Source organism: Mustela erminea, chromosome 13 (assembly GCF_009829155.1).
Source record: "Mustela erminea isolate mMusErm1 chromosome 13, mMusErm1.Pri, whole genome shotgun sequence".
Classification (NCBI taxonomy): Eukaryota; Metazoa; Chordata; class Mammalia; order Carnivora; family Mustelidae; genus Mustela; species Mustela erminea.
The window spans coordinates 50,801,275-50,820,919 of NC_045626.1; the positions used below are offsets into that span (position 1 = coordinate 50,801,275).

Genomic DNA, 19,645 nt, shown 5'->3' on the forward strand with positions numbered 1-19,645 from the left:
GTGTTTTATCCCAGACATTGAATTTCAAAATTCAAAATTTTAGGGACTTAGCATGGCATGGCCCAGCATGGCATGGAGCCATGCTGATCCTCTGGGGGTAGGGTCTCCCCATGCTGGGGCTGGTGCTAATTTTCTAAGAAGGTCAGTTACACAAATGTATAGGAGCTTGTAGTTTAGAGCAAAGTACAACAAAAAACCAGCATCCAGGTTAGCTGCCATCAGCAGGTATCTCTGCACCTATGGTAATAAATGGGGCAGTGCAGTTGTACCCACTGGTTCTTTTGTCCTGTGAGAGGCAATGCTACCTCTCCAGATGAACTCCAAGGAGGAACTATCTGTTCCAGTGCAATGCAGAGAATCGTTGGACCATATGTTGAATCGTGGCCCTGCCCTCTCTCTCCACAGGAGCACTGTTGCACCCACCAGGCTTCACACCAACCATGTCATGGACCTCTAAGACTTCAGTTTTGGGTTCTGCTAGTTGTAAAAACTCACAATAATCAACCCCACTCATTTTCTCGGTCAGTGGTTTCGGAAAAGTGCCACTGTGCACTTCTCTCTCTCTCTCTCTCTCTCTTTGTCTCTCTCTCCCCTATGTGATCGGAGTTTCCTCTCCTCTGCAGCATCCATAATTCTTTTCTCCCCCAAATCATGTCTCTTAACTCCTGCCTTCCACAATGTGGCCTCTTTTCTCTCTGTAGTTGTGCATTTGTTCTTTTAGTCCTCAGATCAGTTTCTGAGGTGTTCAGAATGATTTGATATTTATCTAGAGAGTAGGCAAGCATAGGACTCCCCTACTACTCTGCCATCTTAACTTCACACCATATAGACTTCTAAGTGTGCCTGAGCACTCCAACTCAGGTTATTTCAGTTCCATATCCTATTTTCTCTTTAAGAACTTATGAAGGAAATCAAGAATACACTTAGAAAAGGCATGAAGGGAATGGGTGTTCTGCTTTTCCTGAACAATCTACCTAACTGACATTCATAATGACAAGAAAGTACATGAATGATCTTTGATCTATGAATTAGTGTTATTTATTTATTTATTTTTAAAGATTTTATTTATTTATTTGACAGAGAGAATCACAAGTAGGTAGAGAGGAAGGCAGAGAGAGAGGGTGAAGCAGGCTCCCAGCTGAGCAGAGAGCCTGATGTAGGGCATGATCCCAGGACCCTGAGACCATGACCTGAGCTGAAGGCAAAGGCTTAACCCACTGAGCCACCCAGGTGCCCCCAGTTAGTGTTATTTATTGATTATAGAGAAGGTACTATAGAATATACATAGAGGGAAAAAAAATCAGTTCATGCATTTATTTCACTTAGTTGGATTACATTCTAAATATTTTAAATAAAAGTGTGTGTGGGAAGTACAAAAGGATTAGAAAAGAAGAGAAAAATAGCAGCTCAGAGGAACAGGGAGACAGTATAGATTTAGACAATTGGAAAAGGCTTCCCAGGGTGGCTGTTAAACCATGAGTTTTGAATGCATAGCGTTAGTGTAGAAAGAGTAGATTTGGAATGCATTCTAGATGAGTGGAGAGGGATAATGTGGTCAAAGTTTGGAGGCAATGGACAAGGAAACTATGGGCAACAATCAAGGGCTTCCCTGGGATTAGTTCATGTGACCTTGAACAGGTCATTTCAGATCTTCAGTTATCTGTAAAATAAATATAGTAGGTTGCATAATTTTAATTTCTCTGAAAATGTTAATGATAAGAGCACTTACTATGTAGAAAAGCACTGTATTATTAATTTTACATGGATTATCTCATCTAGCCCTCACAATGACCTTATGATGCAGATCCTGCTCCTCAAAGTCTGGCAATAACCAGCAGCTTTGACAAGCATCATATGGAGATTTAAAAAATGCAGAATATAGATTCTATATTAAACACAATTAATGAGTGACAGAATCTTAACAAGATTCTTAGAAGATTCATTTGTGAAGCATATTTTGAAAATCCTTGATGTAGATGTGTGAGTATTGCCATTTCATAAAAACTGAATCAAAGAGCTAAAGTAATTTGTTCAAGATCAGTTAACTACAAAAAAAAAAAATCAGTCAATATGTGATAGTGACAAGTTTTAACCACGGGAATCTGCTTAGAAACTGCTATTATCCACTGTTCTGATATGCTTAATTTCCGGGGTTCTACAGGCAATACGAAGGACATTACCTTAGGAAAGAAAGCACAGCTGGATAGAGATAAGATTGCTTTGCAGCATAAGTATTTAGTCTTAGGGTAATCGATGTTTCCTAATTATCAAAACTGGAGACAATAGTGGAAATCAACTATTCAACTAAGATGTAATTAAAATACTGTAAGTAGTGACCATTAAAAGAATACCATTATAAATAATAATATATGTTAAGAAATGTCAAGAATCCTTTGAGTGATTTTTCCAGTATATGTGACAAGAATATTAAAATTTGTAACTTCATTCTGAAAGGACAATTTAATAAATGCACAAAGATATTTATTTCCTAGATTTAAAATGCATTAAAATACTTAAAATGCTATGAAATAAGAATATATGGATTTTCATATTTGACACTACATTATCTATTTCAACTGTTATTTAATATCATGGCTCCATTTCTGTTGCTAGAGTCTAGTTTTAACTGGTGATTCAAAAAATCAACCAGTTGTTCAATCAGTGTGTTAGGACATCTTTTGTTTATCAATCAAATTAGTTGTTTAGATCAGGCTATTAGCTTATTCAACACAAAGTCATCATCCCAAGGGCAATGGTTTCTTCATTGTCTTTTATACCTCTTGGCAATGTGATTAGACTCCTTAGAAGAACTTCCAGGTGAGAATGACTGTCATGAAAATACTTGGTTCTCTTTTTATAACAACACACCAGTCCTGAATTAGCCTCTTAAAATGCTTAATAATTTGGGATTCTTATTTTGGAGGTGCACAGAAAATTTAGTTGCTTAGCAACAGGATTAGTATACTTCTAGCAAGTTCATTAACCTTATAGAATGTCATAAAGCAAATTGCAGCTGCATTTTACATACGTCCCTTGTCCTTAAAAAGTAGTCATTCATTTTTGTATTATCTCTATTTCGTGTTTCTGATAATGGTACAGATTTAGATATTAACGCCTAGTTACAATAAGTCTTTTTTTTTGACAAAATATATATTCTCTTTTCAAATTTAGTAGTTCCTGAATTTCTGAATAATCAAATGCCGTTCACAGACTTGTTTTTGTTAGAGAAACAGCATTCATTTCTTTCTTTGAGTTCGTCAGCAGTGACTGTCAACCCAGACTTGAAATGTTGTTAAAATAGCTATGCTTGGTCCTCAACCTTAGGTCGTAGGATATATATAAGGATTCTGGAGTTGGGCCAGACATGTGTATTTTTCAAAGCTCTCCAGGTGATACTAACATGTATACAGAGTTGAGGATTGTATGTAACACATGTAAGTATGAACCTCAAATAGAGATCTATTGCAAAAACTGAGGTGGAGAAGCATGAAGAAGACCAGAGAAGCTGAGAATGTAGGACACGTTCCTTTTGTTATAATCTTTCTTCCTTCTCATGTACTCATTTTGTACATGAGTATAAAACTCATGTACTTCCTTCTCATGTACTGTGCCTCATATTTTTCAGTGTTTTGCTGTTTAGTGCATGGCATGCAAGGCTCAGATGTGTTTATTCTGTGTTAAATTGTTTCCCTTTCTTTTGTGCTCAATACCAAAAATTTGTTTCATGTGATACAATTATCTTTAGATCTAATTAAATTAATTGCATTGACCCAACCAATTAATATTCTAAGTTTATGCTTTTTTTTTTTTTTAATTTCCAGCATAACAGTATTCATTATTTTTGCACCACACCCCGTGCTCCATGCAATCCGTGCCCTCTATAATACCCACCACCTGGTACCCCAACCTCCCACCCCCCGTCCCTTCAAAAACCCTCAGATTGTTTTTCAGAGTCCATAGTCTCTCATGGTTCACCTCCCCTTCCAATTTCCCCCAACTCCCTTCTCCACTCTAAGTCCCCATGTCCTCCATGCTATTTTAGCCAAACAGGTAAAGTTTTAGAAAAAGTGGTAATTATAAAATTGACTAAAATAAACTTATCATTTTTATTTACAAAAAGTTAGTAATTTTCATATCAGTATTTTAATATTCAGATCAATTGATATATTAATTTGTAGTATTGTATTTTAAAGGTTCAGCTTTACTCTTTACTTAGTTTTGAACCAGTCATACTTGAAAATTTTATGTTCTTGATCTTTCTTACATTTAAGTGTTTATGAATCAGATGTGCTTGGAATATATTGGATTATAATAAGGGCTCATGTGTTTTGTGGAATTTTATTCATGGAGGTTTTCCATCATTCAGGGGCAATGGAAAGCACCACTTTCTAACACCTGCACAAATGATTTTAGTTAGATTCCTTTCTTTTGGAGCTGGATGCATTTTTACCATATTGTTTTTGTGGTTCTTTTCTTTTCCTCTGTTAGGAATTCATGGTCTCTGGTTCTTACCTTTTTTTAATAAGAACTGCTTCTTTGTTTTGTATCAGATATCAGGCTTTATTGAATTTAGATGATTTTCTAGGCACTCTTTCTGCTACTGACACCACATTTAGAGGGGATATAAAAAAAAAAAAATGGCTGTGGGGGCCCTGGGTGGCTCAGTGTGTTGAAGCCTCTGCCTTCAGCTCGGGTCTGGTCATGATCCCAGGGTCCTGGAATCGAGCCCCGCATCGGGCTCTCTGCTCAGCAGGGAGCCTGCCTCCCTCCCTCCCTCTCTCTGCCTGCCTCTGCCTACCTGTGATCGCTGTCTGTCAAATAAATAAATAAAATCTTTAAAAAAGAAAAAAATGGCTGTGGACCCAGAATTCTTCCTTGCTAGCTGGATCTGGAGTTTCCAGGCTCTGGAAAATATTTAACAGGCCTTGTCCATTCTGTAGTCAAGTGTTTTTTGTTTGTTTGTTTCTTTCTTTAAGATTTTCTTTCATCTTTCTTCTTTTTTTTTTTTTTTTTTTAATTTACTTGAGAGAGAGAGAGTCAGACAGAGAGCATGAGAGGGGCCAAGGTCAGAGGAAGAAACAGACTCCCCACTGAGCAGGGAGCCTGATGTGGGGACTTGATCTCAGGACCCCATGATCATGACCTGAGCTGAAGGCAGTCGCAAAACCAACTGAGCCATCCAGGCACCCCTGTAAGCTGCAGTTTTACTCAACTTACCTATTTCCTTGTTAGCAACCTTGCATTAGCCAATTGTTGTTTCAGTGCAGTTGTCATTTGCCCTAAAAATATGTGGAACATTTTGCTATGTTGACTTAATACCACTTTCCAGTCCTTGGAAGATATTTCCTATTACTTGTACAGTTTTTGTTTGCAACAAGTCAATGCAAACAGGTTATGTACATTAAGAAAAATGTATAGTCATTTTTCATTCCCCATACAAACTTCTTGAGTGCCTATTAAATTCAAAGCATAGTACTAGGTTCTATGACTATAGCCAAGAAATCTGAAATACAATTGAAAGTGTTAGATACTTTATTGTCCTGATGTTATAGCAGCTAACCATAGAGGCTGATCACCTCCCTTTTGCTGCTCCTCTCCCATTAAATTCTAGAATATATTCATAGAGAGTCAGTGTCATTTTAATTATAGGGTATTTACTCTTGCTTCTGGAATTGCTCTGATAGAGCAAAAGTATAGAGAAAAAGTACAAAGATAAGTATCACATTTGGACACAAATGTGCTTAATCTGTGCCTTAAAAAATCATAATATAACTATGTTGGCATTTTAAAAAATGCAAATTAAATCTATTGCATCAGGGTAATAGTTCTGAGAATAAATGATAACTACCCATTTTATTTTATGGCAACTAATACTAAACAGGATTGGTGTGCTTTTATTGCTGAGTAATAACACAAGAATTTTCCATCTCTATTGCCTCTTATAATATTGGCAACAAGGTCTTGTGAAAAGATTGTGATGCTTTGTAATATATATAGCCCTGTTTTCCTGACCACAGTTATTAGAACAGGAATCTACACTCTTCTGCTGATATGTAACACTGTAGAGACTGAACTAGTAAGAGGCAATGGTTTGGAGTATGGGCAGAGTGACCAAGAGCAGGGACACGGGATTCACCCACTCCACCACTTACTAGCTAGGTGACTGTGGCATGTTTATGTAGCCATTCTAAGCATCAGTTTCCCTATTTATAAAAAGGGATATGACTTATACTTCTTTCATATGATTTTTATTAGGTTTCAATGATACAATATATAAAAACTACCTGGGCCCTAGTAAGGATTCAATAATTAGCAATCCTTTATCTGTCTCTTAGAGATCTCTGTCCAATAAGGACCCTAACCTGAATAGGTGTTAATCAAACCAATATGATTCTCTATTAGAAAGTTTATGTATGGTAAAGAGAGAAAGAACAGTATGAAATAGATGCTGAGGAGCTAAACTGCAACAGTACAGCAGTCCCTAGACCAGGAAGAATGCCCATAGAGCTACTGCTATCATTGCTGTAATTACTGGAACACAGAATGAGAGCCCCATTCTCCAGGAGGCCTGAGTGTATGACCAATGAAACGGTCTTTTCTGCTCCTGTGCTCCCAATAAATTCTTATAGCTGAAGGCATTTCTGTGTGTCTCTGTGATATTTTTGGTATAGACTTTCAACATACTTTGTTAAATTTATTCCTGTGTATCATATTTTTTTGTCTTTCTGAATGATGTTATTTTAATTAGCATTTTCAATGTCTATCTGGTATATAGGAACATACTCATTATTTTATGTTGATTTTATGCCTACTACTAATTTTTTCAACATACCTGTTGAATTTTCTATGTACAAATTTATACGTTGTCTGTGAATGATGGTGGGTTTTTTTTGTTTGTTTGTATGTTTTTTCCTAATTTCTATTTCATTAACTAGAGGATACAATTCACTGTTGAAAACAAAAAGTGATGTCAGGAATCCTTTGCTCACTGCTTAATTTTAAGGGGTTGCTTCTACAATTTCATCATTAACTTTAATTTCTGTAAATATTTTTTGTAGATTCCTTTATCACATCAAGGAAATTTCTTTCTGTTTCCAGTTTACTTAAAATTTTTAGTGATGAATGGGTACTAAATTTGAACACTGACTTTTCTGCATTTAGAGCTGTGTTATCCTCCATTAATTCTTCAATGTGTTAAAAAAATTTTTTTTTAAAGATTTTATTTATTTAAGAGAGAGAAAAAGAGAGAGAGCATGAGAGAGGAGAGGGTCAGAGGGAGAAGCAGACCCCCTGCTGAGCAAGGAGCCCGATGTGGGACTCGATCCTGGGACTCCGGGATCATGACCTGAGCTGAAGGCAGTCGTTTAACCAACTGAGCCACCCAGGTGCCCTCAATGTGTTAAATTTATTCAAAGTAATTTCTGTTAAGTAATTACTGTATCTCAGAAATGAAACCTCTTGGATATTAATATTTTAAAATAATATTTAAAGTAATATTTTTAGATTCAGTATGCTATGTATTTTACTAGGAATTTCTCACATCTATGATCTATAAATGAGGATTGGAATTTTCCTGTCTCATATACTCCTTTATTCTTTATAAATGTTATTGCAAATTCCTTTTCTCATGGATAATCTGGATCTCTTTAATGCCTAATAATGTCGAACATCTCATGTGCTCATCTGTTACCCATATCTTTTTTTGGTGAAATGTCTGCATGACTCTTTGCCCATATTTCATTGTGTTGCTGTTTTTTCTTTTTATTGTATATATTTATATTATGAATTTGAGTCCTTCACAGATATGTGTTTTACAAATATTTTCTTGTCTGTAGTTTGTCTTTTATTTCTTAAAGTGTCTTTTAAGAAGCAGAATTTTTTAAAATTTTGATAAAATCCAGTGTATCACATTTTGTGTGGTTGTGGGTTTTTTTGTATCCTACCTAAAAAACTGTCTTTTCCACTGTTAGAATGTTTTCTACTAGAGAGTTTATAGTTTTAGGGTTCGTACCTAGATCTGTGATGCATTTCTTATTTTTTGAGTATGGTGCAGGACAAAGGTCAAGATGATTTTTATTATTACATCTGATGGCCTGACCTTTTATTATCACACATCATACAATGTTCCTCTTTATCTCCAGTAACTTTTTTAGTCTAGTCTATTTCTTATGCTTTCTGTTTGTGTTATTTATCTCTTCAATCCCATTATATTAAATACATTGTATTTTTTAATCTTCCTGTAGAGAACATATAATTGTGTCTTGTTTTGTAATCCAGTGTGATAGTTTCTGCCTCTTGATTAGAATGTTTCATCTATTTATATTTAAAGTGCTTATTGGTAAGTAGCATTTGCATCTGTCATTTCAGTTGTTTTTTATATATCTTATGTGGTTTCTGGTTTTATATCCCCTCTTTTTTAAAGTTATTTTTAGATTTTATTTTTTTAGTGGTTGCCCTGGGTATTAAAATGAATTCTTAATTTAAAGTAATCTAGATTGGAGGTGCCTGGGTGGCTCAGTGGGTTAAAGCCTCTGCCTTTGGCTCGAGTCATGATCCCAGGGTACTGGGATCGAGCCCCGTATCAGGCTGTCTGCTCAGCAGGGAGCCTGCTTCCCCCTCTCTCTTTGCCTGCTTCTCTGCCTACTTGTGATCTCGTCTGTCAAATAAATAAATTTTTAAAAAAATCTTTAAAGTAATCTAGATTGGGTTAACAGCAATTTCATTTCAATAGCATACAAAAGCTTTGCTCTAAAATAGTTCCATTCCCTTGCCTTCCTTTGTAATATTATTGTCAAATTACAAACTTGTACATTATGAAACTATCAACATGTTTTATAATAATTACTCCATGTCACTGTGTTTCAAAAGAAGAAAATGTTACAAAATGTTTATATTGTTTTTTATATTTACTTATATAGATTCTATTAGCACTGTTATTTATTTCTTTGTGTGGATTTGAGCTACTAGTGTAGCTCACTAGTGTTTTTTCTTATCAGACTAAACGACTCCATTTCTTATTTCTTTTAGGAAGAGTATGCTAATGAAAAATTCTCTGTTTTTGTTTGCAATGTCACGTCTTCCAAATTTTTGAAGGATAGTTTCTCTGGGTATAGAATCCTTGGTTAATAGCCTTGGCCTGTCCATGCCTTGAAGATGTCACCCCACTTTGTTTTGTCCAGAGTGAGTTGTGCATTTCTTTGAGCATTCCTATCCAAGTCTTTTTTCATCTTTCTGCTTTCAAGTATGTCTCTTTGTCTTGGATTTTGAGAATTAAACTCTAACATGTATAGTTGTGTATCTCTTTGAGTTTATCCTGTTTGGAATTTGTTGAGTTTCTTGAATGTATAAATTGAGTTATTAAAGACAGGAAGTTTGGGACTCTCCTCCCTTCTTTATTCTCCTCTAGGAGTCCATTTAAGCATTTATTGCTGTCTCGATGATGTTCCACAGCCCTCTGTTCATTTTTCTTTTTTCCTTTGTTTGTTTGTTTGTTTGTTTGTTTCTCAGACTGGTTGACTTCTATTATCTATCTTCAAATTTTCTGATTCTTTTTTTTGGCAGCTCAAATCCATTGCTGAATCCCTCTGTTTGATTTTCCTTACTATTATTTTCCTTTTCAACTTGACATTTTCTATTTGGTTCTTTTTAATAACTTCCCTCTATTGATATTCTTATTTGAGGAGTGTTCTTATACTTTTCTTTAATGTTTTAGATACATTTTATTTTATTTAGTTGAACATATTTATAATGTCTTCTTTAAAATGTTTTTCTAGGGACGCCTGGGTGGCTCAGTTGGTTGGGCGGCTGCCTTCGGCTCAGGTCATGATCCCGGCGTTCTGGGATCGAGTCCCGCATCGCGCTCCTTGCTCGGCAGGGAGCCTGCTTCTCCCTCTGCCTCTAGCCTGCCACTCTATCTGCCTGTGCTTGTGCTCTGTATCTCTCTCTCTAACAAATAAATAAAATCTTTAAAAAAAAAAAAAAATAAATAAATAAATAAAATGTTTTTCTAATGAGTCTAACTTATGAGATTCCTTGGGTAGTGTTTCTTTCTTTCTTTTTTTTTTTTTCCTTTTAAAAAGATTTTATTTACTTATTTGACACAGAGAGAAAGAGAGAGCAAGCACAAGCAGGGGGAGTGGCAGGAGAGAGAGAGGGAGAAGCAGGCTCCCCAATGAGCAGGGAACCAGATGTGGGGCTCGATCCCTGGACTCTGAGATTATGACCTGGGCTGAAGGCAAATGCTTAACTAACTGAGCCACCCAGGTACCCCTTGGGTAGTGTTTCTAATGACTGCCTTTTTACCTTTGTGTATAGGCCATACTTTCATGTCACTTTTATGTCTCATAATGTTTGGCTGAAATCTGGAAATTTTAAACATGATATAGCAGGTTTTGTTGTTGTTGCTGGTTGTTGTTGTTGTTTCTGTTGATGTGGTTTGTTTGTTTAGTGGCTTTCCTGAATTCCCTAAAGCCCTTATTCTTTGATATGTGCAACTGCTGAGGTTGACACTTGATTGTGTGGTCAGCTAATGATTGAATGGATATTTCCTTAAATGCTTTGAACCAGTGTCTTCCACCATTTCTGATGGACTCTGTGTTTATGTTGGATATGCCTTTAACATTATGGTAGTTTATAACTTTTCCTTCTTGTGCAGAACCTCAATGTCAGAGTTGAGAGATTGGGGCCTTTTTGGGTTTTTCTTCTGAACATGCAAACAACTTCGTGTTTGTATGTGGAATTCGCAATGCTCAGGAGTATGTCAGAGCTTTTCAAAGTCCTCTATGGGCACCTCATTCCCAGATTTTACTTTTAAGTTTTATGGCCAAACTCATGTTTGTACCAACTAGTATCATCACTGTAGGAAGCTGTAGTATTAAATAATTGTTGCTGATACTGATTGATAAATAACCTGGAAAGGGGGATTTTCCCAATGAGAAAAATCTGGGTTCAAATAAAAATAAACCCTGTGAATGGATATTTTTCCAGACAATTGTCAAGCAGGTCAAATCCTAAAAATTCTCTGAGATGGGGCTTTTTGTGGAGCTCCAATTCTGTTCTTGCCCCTGTAATGCTTTTAGGCTGCTGATTATATAGCTACCATGCTTGCAATCCTGCTGTTTTTTAAGGCTACTGTGGAGTGAGGAAAGTGGGAAGGGAACAGAACAAGTTGAAATGCTATAAAACTTCTTACTGAGATTAACTAATCTTTCTGGAAAAAACACACCTTAGATTATTGCAAGCCTTTGCTTAATTTCCAGAAAGATGAAAAAGTTGATTTTGACAATTTTTCACTGTTTTTACAAAGGAACAGATTTGGGGGGTATCATTTCTCTACCATTCTCCTGGTGGGAGGCATTAATAGACCTTTTCTTGCAAGTGTGTTCCTCTGCAAAAGTTCTGTAGCAGAGCACAACTTGGCAGGTGCTCCAGGGAACATACTCTTGTAGGAGTACTTTCCATATTCTTTTCTCCGCTCACATTCAGTCCAAATAGGTAACTTAAATGTGAAGTCCAAATTCAGGTGAGGTATCTTACATTCAGAATTTCTAAATAAAAAATTAAATATTAAAAAAAAAAGAATTTCTAAATGGAAACCTTTTCTATTTAGAGTCCACACTAAGGCAGATGTGAGTCTTTGTTGCTTGCACGTGCTAGGTTTTTCTAAACCATCCTTTCAGTGAGTACGGCCATTAGTGAAATGGCCTCCACTATAGCAAATTGGGTTGCATCATACCCTGTCCTCCTTCCTTTCAAAAATCACATGATCATACTTCTCAAGACAAATCTGTTCTTTCAAGGATTTGTTTTTGTTAAGGGTAGCCACTATCTGCTTCACTTAATATAGTGAAGGAGGAGGGTACTGCTCTTGGTTCCTCACTCCATTCATACTCAAATGATCAGTGTTTTCTGATGACTCTGCTGAAGCTCTTAATTCTTACCATACATTCATGTATCAATCCAGAGGTCAGATTATATTTCTATATACCAAATAATCCATATATAAAAAATTTTAAAGTACTATTCAAACTACTATCAAACATATGAAATATGTATGGCTAAGTCCGACAAAAGATATTAAAGGCCTGCATACTGAGAAATATAAAGCACTACTGAGAGGAAGTAAATATCTAAGTAAACGGAGAGGTGTACCATCTATAGGTTGGAAGACTCAATATTGTTGAGATGTAAATTCTCCCCAAATTGATGTAAAGATTTAACACAGCTCCAGTCAAATCCCAGGAAAAATTTTTGTGAGACTAGACAAACTAATTGAAAATTAATGTGGAAATGCAAAGTGCTTAGATTAGCCAAAATAAGTTTGTAAAAGGAAGAATAGAGCTGGAGAACTACTGCTATTTAATGTTAAGACACTATAAAGTTAATGTAATTAAGAGAGTTTTGGTATTCGCAAAGATAAATAAATAGATAAAATGAACAGAATAGAGTGTCCAGGAATAGACACACATGTGTATGGACAACTGGTTTTTGAAAAGGTGCAAAGTCAATTCAGTGGAAAAAGAATAATGTTCATCAAATAATGCTCAAACAGTTGGCTAACCATATGCAAAATACCCAAACCCAAACCAAAACAAACATTGATCCATAACCTACACCATATGTTGTAATTAACTCAGAATGAATTATTGGTCTAAATATAAAACTTAAAACCATTAAACTTGTAGAAAAAAATATAAGAAAACTTGTGACTTTGGGTTATAGCAAAGAGTTCTCAGATATGGAAAGAAAAACATACCTTAAAAAAGATAAATTAGATTTTATTAAAAATTAAAACTTTCTGCCCTTCAAAAGATACTTTTAAGAGAATGAAAAGATAAGCCACAGACTGGTAGAAAATATTTGTAAAGTGTGTATATGATAAAGGACTTGTATTCAGAATCTGTGAAGAACTCTCAAAACTTAATAAGAAGAAATCATGCAAATTAATTTAAAAAACTGCGTAAAATGTTTTGTAAAGACACTTTAGTAACCACCAATAGTTGCCTGGGAAGGAGTGGTAATTACACATAGGCAAGAAGAAAGTTTTGGAGGTGATGGATATGATTATTAGCAATTATAGTGACGATTTAAAGAGGTTATACATATTTAAAAGTTATCAAATTACACATTTTAATACATGTAGTTTATTATATGTAAATTAAATCTTAATAAAGCTAAAAAAAAATGAAAAAAATATTTAATATAGAGTTTATTTTGAGGACTCAGCCATAAGGAAAAAAATGTAAATAATTCTAGAATTTTTATTCTAAGCAAATTATTTGAATATTTTCTTCAAGTAACATTACTTATTTTTTTATGTCTTAGAATGAATGAGATTTAGTCCTGACCTTAAACTTAAGAAGAATTATTATAGCTCTTTTCAGGGAAAGATCACTATATTTTTAGTTCAAAATTACCTTGAGGGAACCAGGAGCAACCTATCCTAATGACACCTTACACACTGATGGAGAAGCTGATCTGATAGACGTCAAAAATAGGAGATAACTTGTTGGATGAAGATTGCTAGTAGCATGATATACTTGGGGAAAAAATAACCCTTCAGCTTCAGTAGTTGCTCGTGTAATTGAGCTTGCCTGTGGGAAAAATATAAGTAGTTTGGATAGTTAACATTGATTTATAGATCTCTTCTCTTCCTTTCTTTATGCACAAAAACAGTTTTCTCTCTACCACAAAAAAAAAAAGAAAGAAAGAAAGAAAGAAAGAAAAAGAAAAAGTAAACTGAGAAGTCATTTCAGGAGCTGGAATGAACTAAGTAGAATATATTTCCATTGGTTCCTTATATAAAGTAAAGAAGAAATATTTATAGCATGTAATAAACAGCAATTTTTAGCATTATACTGCATGAAGAACTAATGAAAGTCAACCCAAAAAACGATGAACAACCAAACAAGAAAATGATAAAAAGTACATACATTATATGATTTAGATGAAAGAAGAAATATAAGTAGCCAGTAAATATGTGAGAAAGTTCTATAAGCTCATGAGTATACCAATACAACAATATTCATTTCTCCTATCAGTTTGGCAAAAGTTGTACACACACACACACACATACACATAAACAGGCACACAGACTCACAGACACACACACACACGAGTGCACACGCACACTGCATTACTAACTGCAAAAATCCTTTTACTGTTACACTATCCACCAGTGTTTTTAGTTCTTTGTTGGAATACTCATTGCTACTGTCATGGGATACAGCCACCACATCCTGGATCAGTTTTTACTAGAGTTTGGGGAAGGTTCATCACGAAAAAACATGTATCGAGGCTGAAATCTAGCTTCAAAGTCTCCCTTATTCAGAAAGAATCCTTGATACCTAAACTGAGGAACATGATCATTCAAAGTTTTCTATTTTTTGACAGAGGAGAGCTGCCAGAAAATAAATGCCACCTTCATATAACTGTAGTGAAGTCTCCATTCTTTATTGCAAGCATTGCCAGATTTTGGAAAAAGCTGTAAGTACTCATTGTACTCTATCAGGGAAGATAAAGATGAGAATGGGATTTTGGCATGAGTCGAAAATAGCATTAAGCATCTTGATTGGTGTTGTATCTTACTTACCATTGCTGACATGATGAATTCTAAACACCATTTGTGGCTCATGTGGTAGTATGTGTGTGTGTGATTGTATGTGTATACACACACATATATGTACTATATGTGTGTACATATATGTACATATATGTATATAAACACACACATATAACAAATGAAAATATAGTGTATCTTTAGTTAAAATGATGGAAGTTGAGATACCAGAAAGAAAGCACAAGATTAGCAAATGCTGTTTTTCACTAACCTGGAGAATAAATGTATAAAGGAGGAAGCAAATAATTTTTTTAAATAGCTCAAAAAATCTTTTCATTGCCTTGCATTTCTGATAATTTCTAAGACATTGTACACTTGAGATTCAATGCAAATTTTATTTTCAGTTAAAAATTAGTCTCTATTACATACTAGCTCTTTCTCATTAACTTGCCATCCTGTAGACAGCCAGTCCCTTGTTATTTTATGCTGTTCATTGTACACTAGATAACAATTTGTAACTCACATTTTGATTACTTATTACACATTTCTGATTACTTGAGTTTTTACCAGCTTCAAACTGCTTTTTGTAAGTGAAAATTAAGTTGAAAACTCCAAACTGTTCTAAAATAAAAACTTAAGTTTGACATTTTTTCACAAATTATCTTAAGTAGTTTAAAATATATTTTTTGTGAATCTGTTAGGAAAGTTAAAATAATTTATTGCTACATGTGAAGGTTACTATCATTAAAGTTCACAGTGCTTCATCCATTTCCCATTAGTACACAAAGAGTGTGTGAAAACTGAAAATCATGGACACAGACCAACATTAAGTTGGGGGAAGATTGGCTTGGGAGAGAAAAGCAAATAAGAAGGATAGGAATATTCCAGAGTTAAAATTTGAAATGTCCACTTCCCTATTTGTATCATCTTTACAAATATTCCAAACAGTTACAGGCTTTTCTTGAGAATGCAATTAATGTTATCATGTAGAATTGTGAATAATTGTTAGTTGATTCATAGAGTGGTAAAGGAATGCTTTCAAATGATCAATAAAAAGGTGGTGAAGAATTCTTAAAAATAGAGACCCTCAAATACTAGCTTTTGAATCCAGACCAGGATGGTGACATCATGGATAGTAGGAAGTTATAAAAATTAAAGATTTCTCAGACTTACTATAAAACATTTTAATTAATTAAGATGGGCCCCATGGATCTATAATTTAAAAATGTATCCAGGTTACTCTGATCTTTAGAATACTAACTTTGAGAGATGTTAAGACTTTTTTTTAAACCACATAGTTGTGCAGATATTTTGCATAATTTTTTCTTAACATATTTCACCATAAACTTCCTTCTCCAAGCATCTTATAGAATTATTTTATGGACACGTTTTGAGAAATAATTTTCACAGAGTTAAAACCATTTGCTGTGGCTATGAGGTTTGGTGGAAAATTGGGTAGTTATAAATAGGTTTAAGTATAATAGAGATATAGGAGTGCGTGTATGGATACTATTCTCTAGATACTCTAAGGAAAAGAGACCTAGCATAACATGAGCAGTTAGAGAGAATATGAAATCAAATACAGACCAGAATGTGATATTGCCTTTGGGGCTGAAAAATTACAATCTGGGCTTAAAACTAGATTTGGTCATCCCTTCTTAGAAGCAATCTCAAGAGGCAGTCAATTGACAGATCCCTCACCTGTGTAATAGGCTCTATTGGGATGAGTGGGAACCTGTTCCCGTCTCCAGGGACAATTGAATCTCAGGAGCAACGAACAATATTGGCAAAGCACTGTTGGGATCAAAAGGAAGGAACATCAGTTATTGCCACTTCACTTGGTTACAAAGTGCTTCAACCACGACCCAATGTCCAATCACATAAAAATTGCCAAGACTTTTGTGAGGATAATAGTACCATGAGGAGGTAAGGAGAGGGGAGCTACATTCTAGAAATAGAGTAGTTCTCAAGTTGTTCCGGGAACTTTCTGAATGAGATGGTCCTTGTTTTCCCTCCTTTTTCTTCCCTCTGCTTTCTTCCTCCTCACCTCTCTTGTCCCATATTTTCTTTCCCCTTTTACCCCTTTTTCTGATCTTGCTTATGTGTCAGGAATATCTCTGGAGTGACCAGGAAAAAAAATCCATGAGTTGCTGCCTAGAGGAAAGGATTCCTTGACAATGTCTAACTCCTTCTGCTGTGATTGTTCATTCTCCAAATACTGCTGACCTGACATTCGTTCTTCCAACTGAGACTTCTGCTATGCGCACTTCCTGTGCATTTCCACAATATCCTCTGAAACCTGTCTTTATATTTATAAACTTGAATTATGATTTTAGTGTACATGTGTCCCACTAAGTAGATTTTTAATGCCTTTAAGACAGGGATTGCATTCCTCCATACTGTATTCTCAGTAGTGTTTGGTACATTATATGAACTTGGAAATTATAATTGATCTGAACTTGGATAAAAAAAATAATTAAAAGAGAGAATTTTGTGAAAATAGTTCCTCCAGATTCTTAGACTAATAATATTTGCCCTTAATCATTGTCAGTCAGTTAACAATGCCTGATGATTGTTTACTGGGCAGATATACCAGTGTTCTTAGAGTCTTGGGCTGCTGAATAAGGGGATGACCTCCTAGAGTGTTAGCAGTCTTAGGAGGAACCTAATTCAGCTCAAAAGTAAATTCCTCAGAACAAGACTGGTTGAAAAGCCAGATGGCAATGAAAGGAGAATGTGTGTATACACACATACACACACACACACACACATACTCATGTACTCACACATATATGTTTAAAACCATGAATTATTCTACTCAGGGTTATTTAAATCCTCCTTTGGGTGTGTCTGCCTCTACCTTAGGACCTCATAACTAAAACAGGATGTGGCCTAACAGGAAATCAACTGAGTCAATTTAATGCAATAAATATTTATTGATTATTATATGCAAGGAATATAGGTGAATGAAAGACTGAGAATAAGGGAAAAGTTAAAGAAACCTGGGTCATTGTACATGAAGCCAGATTGACCTCAGGGTTGGGGAACTGAGGTAACAGATTTCAGGTCCCTGAATAAATGTCATTTGTAAGCAAAATGTGCACATTTCCACCAAGACACATAAAAAGAGTATACACAATGAACATTTTTAGCAGGAAGCATTTTAGTTTAGAATCAGCCTTCCTAGAGTGCTTTACCAAATGGGCTAGGATGGCTATTTCTTGGGAGATGGTTATAAGGTTAAGGGAACTTCTTCGTTTCAATCTTTTTAATAAGTAAAAAAAAGGCAAGATCCTCAGATCTCCCTTCTGGCTATGTAGCTCTAGGACATTTTAGTTCTTTTTTATGCCTCTCCTCTAGTGACCTTAATTCCTTTTATCAATTTAAAGTTTAAAGCATTTATAAGGAAAATATCATTTAAAAGGATGAGAAATTGCAAACTTTTCCAGCCAAATCTATTTTAGAAAAAATCCCCTATTTTAAGTAACCTCATGAGTTTTTCCAGGGCAGACACAACCATTAAAAGATGCAGTTAACACAGGCTTTAACTTTGAAGGAGATGATAAGAAATACAAAAACAGACTTCCCTTTTATAGTGTGTACAATCATTGTCTTTTTTAAAAAGAAAAAAAAATTGGAGATGATGCATGAGGTTTCAGAAGCAAAAAATAGTCCAAATAAACTGCTCACATGCTACTACTCAATTCTGATTAAAACCTCTCACCAACTTTACATTTAGACATTCATAATTAGATCATCTTAAACAGCCAAAACTGAGAATGGCTGTCAATGTCATGGCCTTGGTTCTTTCCCCTTTCTGTTGAGGGTTTCTATGGCATTTGATACTCCCTGATGCAGCCAGTTTCCAAATGCTTCTGGAAAATTTGCACATGCCATGCCTGCTAAATTTACATTCACATACTCTTTCCTACCTCTGCCATGCATGCTCCTGAAGATGTCCCAAACCACACTGTACTCATGCTGCGCCATGATGATATCATGTATTTATCAAGAGCTTTATTTGTGAGTGGTGGCCACTCAGTCTGTGTGTGGTAGAAAGAGGAGAATTTGAGGAATCATTGCCATTTTCCATCAAGCAAGTTCAAAAAAACACAGGACAAGGCCATTCAATTGAATTTGACAACTTCCCATGTATTATATTAGGTCCAAATAGTTAATTCTATCATTTTTCTATAATTTGCACAGGTTTTTTCCACATATTTCCAATATAATACATATAATTCAATATACTTATATTATATATAATATAATATATATACATATAATCCAATAACATGGTCCAATAATCCTCACACGACCCAGTAAGTAAAATGGAGTCAGGGTATCATTGCATTAAAAACTTCTCGTCTTCCTCCTGAACCAATATTCTGTGGATACTGGATTCCTGTTTATGGCTTTCTTATTTGATCTTTTATTCACAAACATGCAGCCAAATATTACACAAACACTCCCTTAAGTACACGCACTCACACCCAGAAATTATCAACATCCATCTTCAGGAACTATTATGTATTATGTCTGGGGCAAGGCATGCCACATGTGATTCTGACGTTTTGCCAACTTTAGTATATACTTTCCCTGATCAGTGTTTCTGAACTCTAGTTGTACATTAGAATTACCCGTGGAACTTAAAAATTATGAGTACGTTCTGGCCCCACGAAAAAGTAAACAAATCTGAGTCAGTGGGGTGGGGGCAAAGCATGAGTAATTTTTTTAAGGGCCACAGATAATTCCAAGGTACAGCCAAGGTTCAGGATCAGTGGCTCAGAGGAGCATTTTCAAACTTGAATGTGCAGGAAGCACTTGGGAATCTTGTTAACATGCAGATTCTGACTCAGTAAGTCTGGGGTAGGGCCAGAGATTCTGTAATTCTGTATTTCTACATTTCTAACCAGTTTTCCAATGATGCTGGAAGACCACATTTGAGTAGCTTCACATAAGAAAGAAATGACCACCAGTCGCAGCTGCTTAGAAGGGTTAATTGCAAACCTTACCACAGGAAAGGCCATTCACATTTAAGGCTGTCTCCAGTAGGATGTCCCACCATTGAGCCACAGGAAGTCTTTA

At 35.3% G+C, this 19,645-nt stretch overlaps 1 long non-coding RNA gene across 3 annotated transcripts in view; it reads left to right on the forward strand.

The window, feature by feature from the left end:
* LOC116572058 overlaps positions 1–19,645 on the forward strand; it is a 175,783-nt gene that overhangs the window by 11,662 nt on the left and 144,476 nt on the right. The window contains exon 3 of one of the 3 annotated variants that reach the window (XR_004278110.1): positions 14,392–14,484. The exons of the other annotated variants lie outside the window; for them this stretch is intronic. This is a non-coding gene — a long non-coding RNA (uncharacterized LOC116572058). The remainder of the gene's footprint in view (positions 1–14,391; positions 14,485–19,645) is intronic. 3 annotated transcript variants of the gene reach the window in all.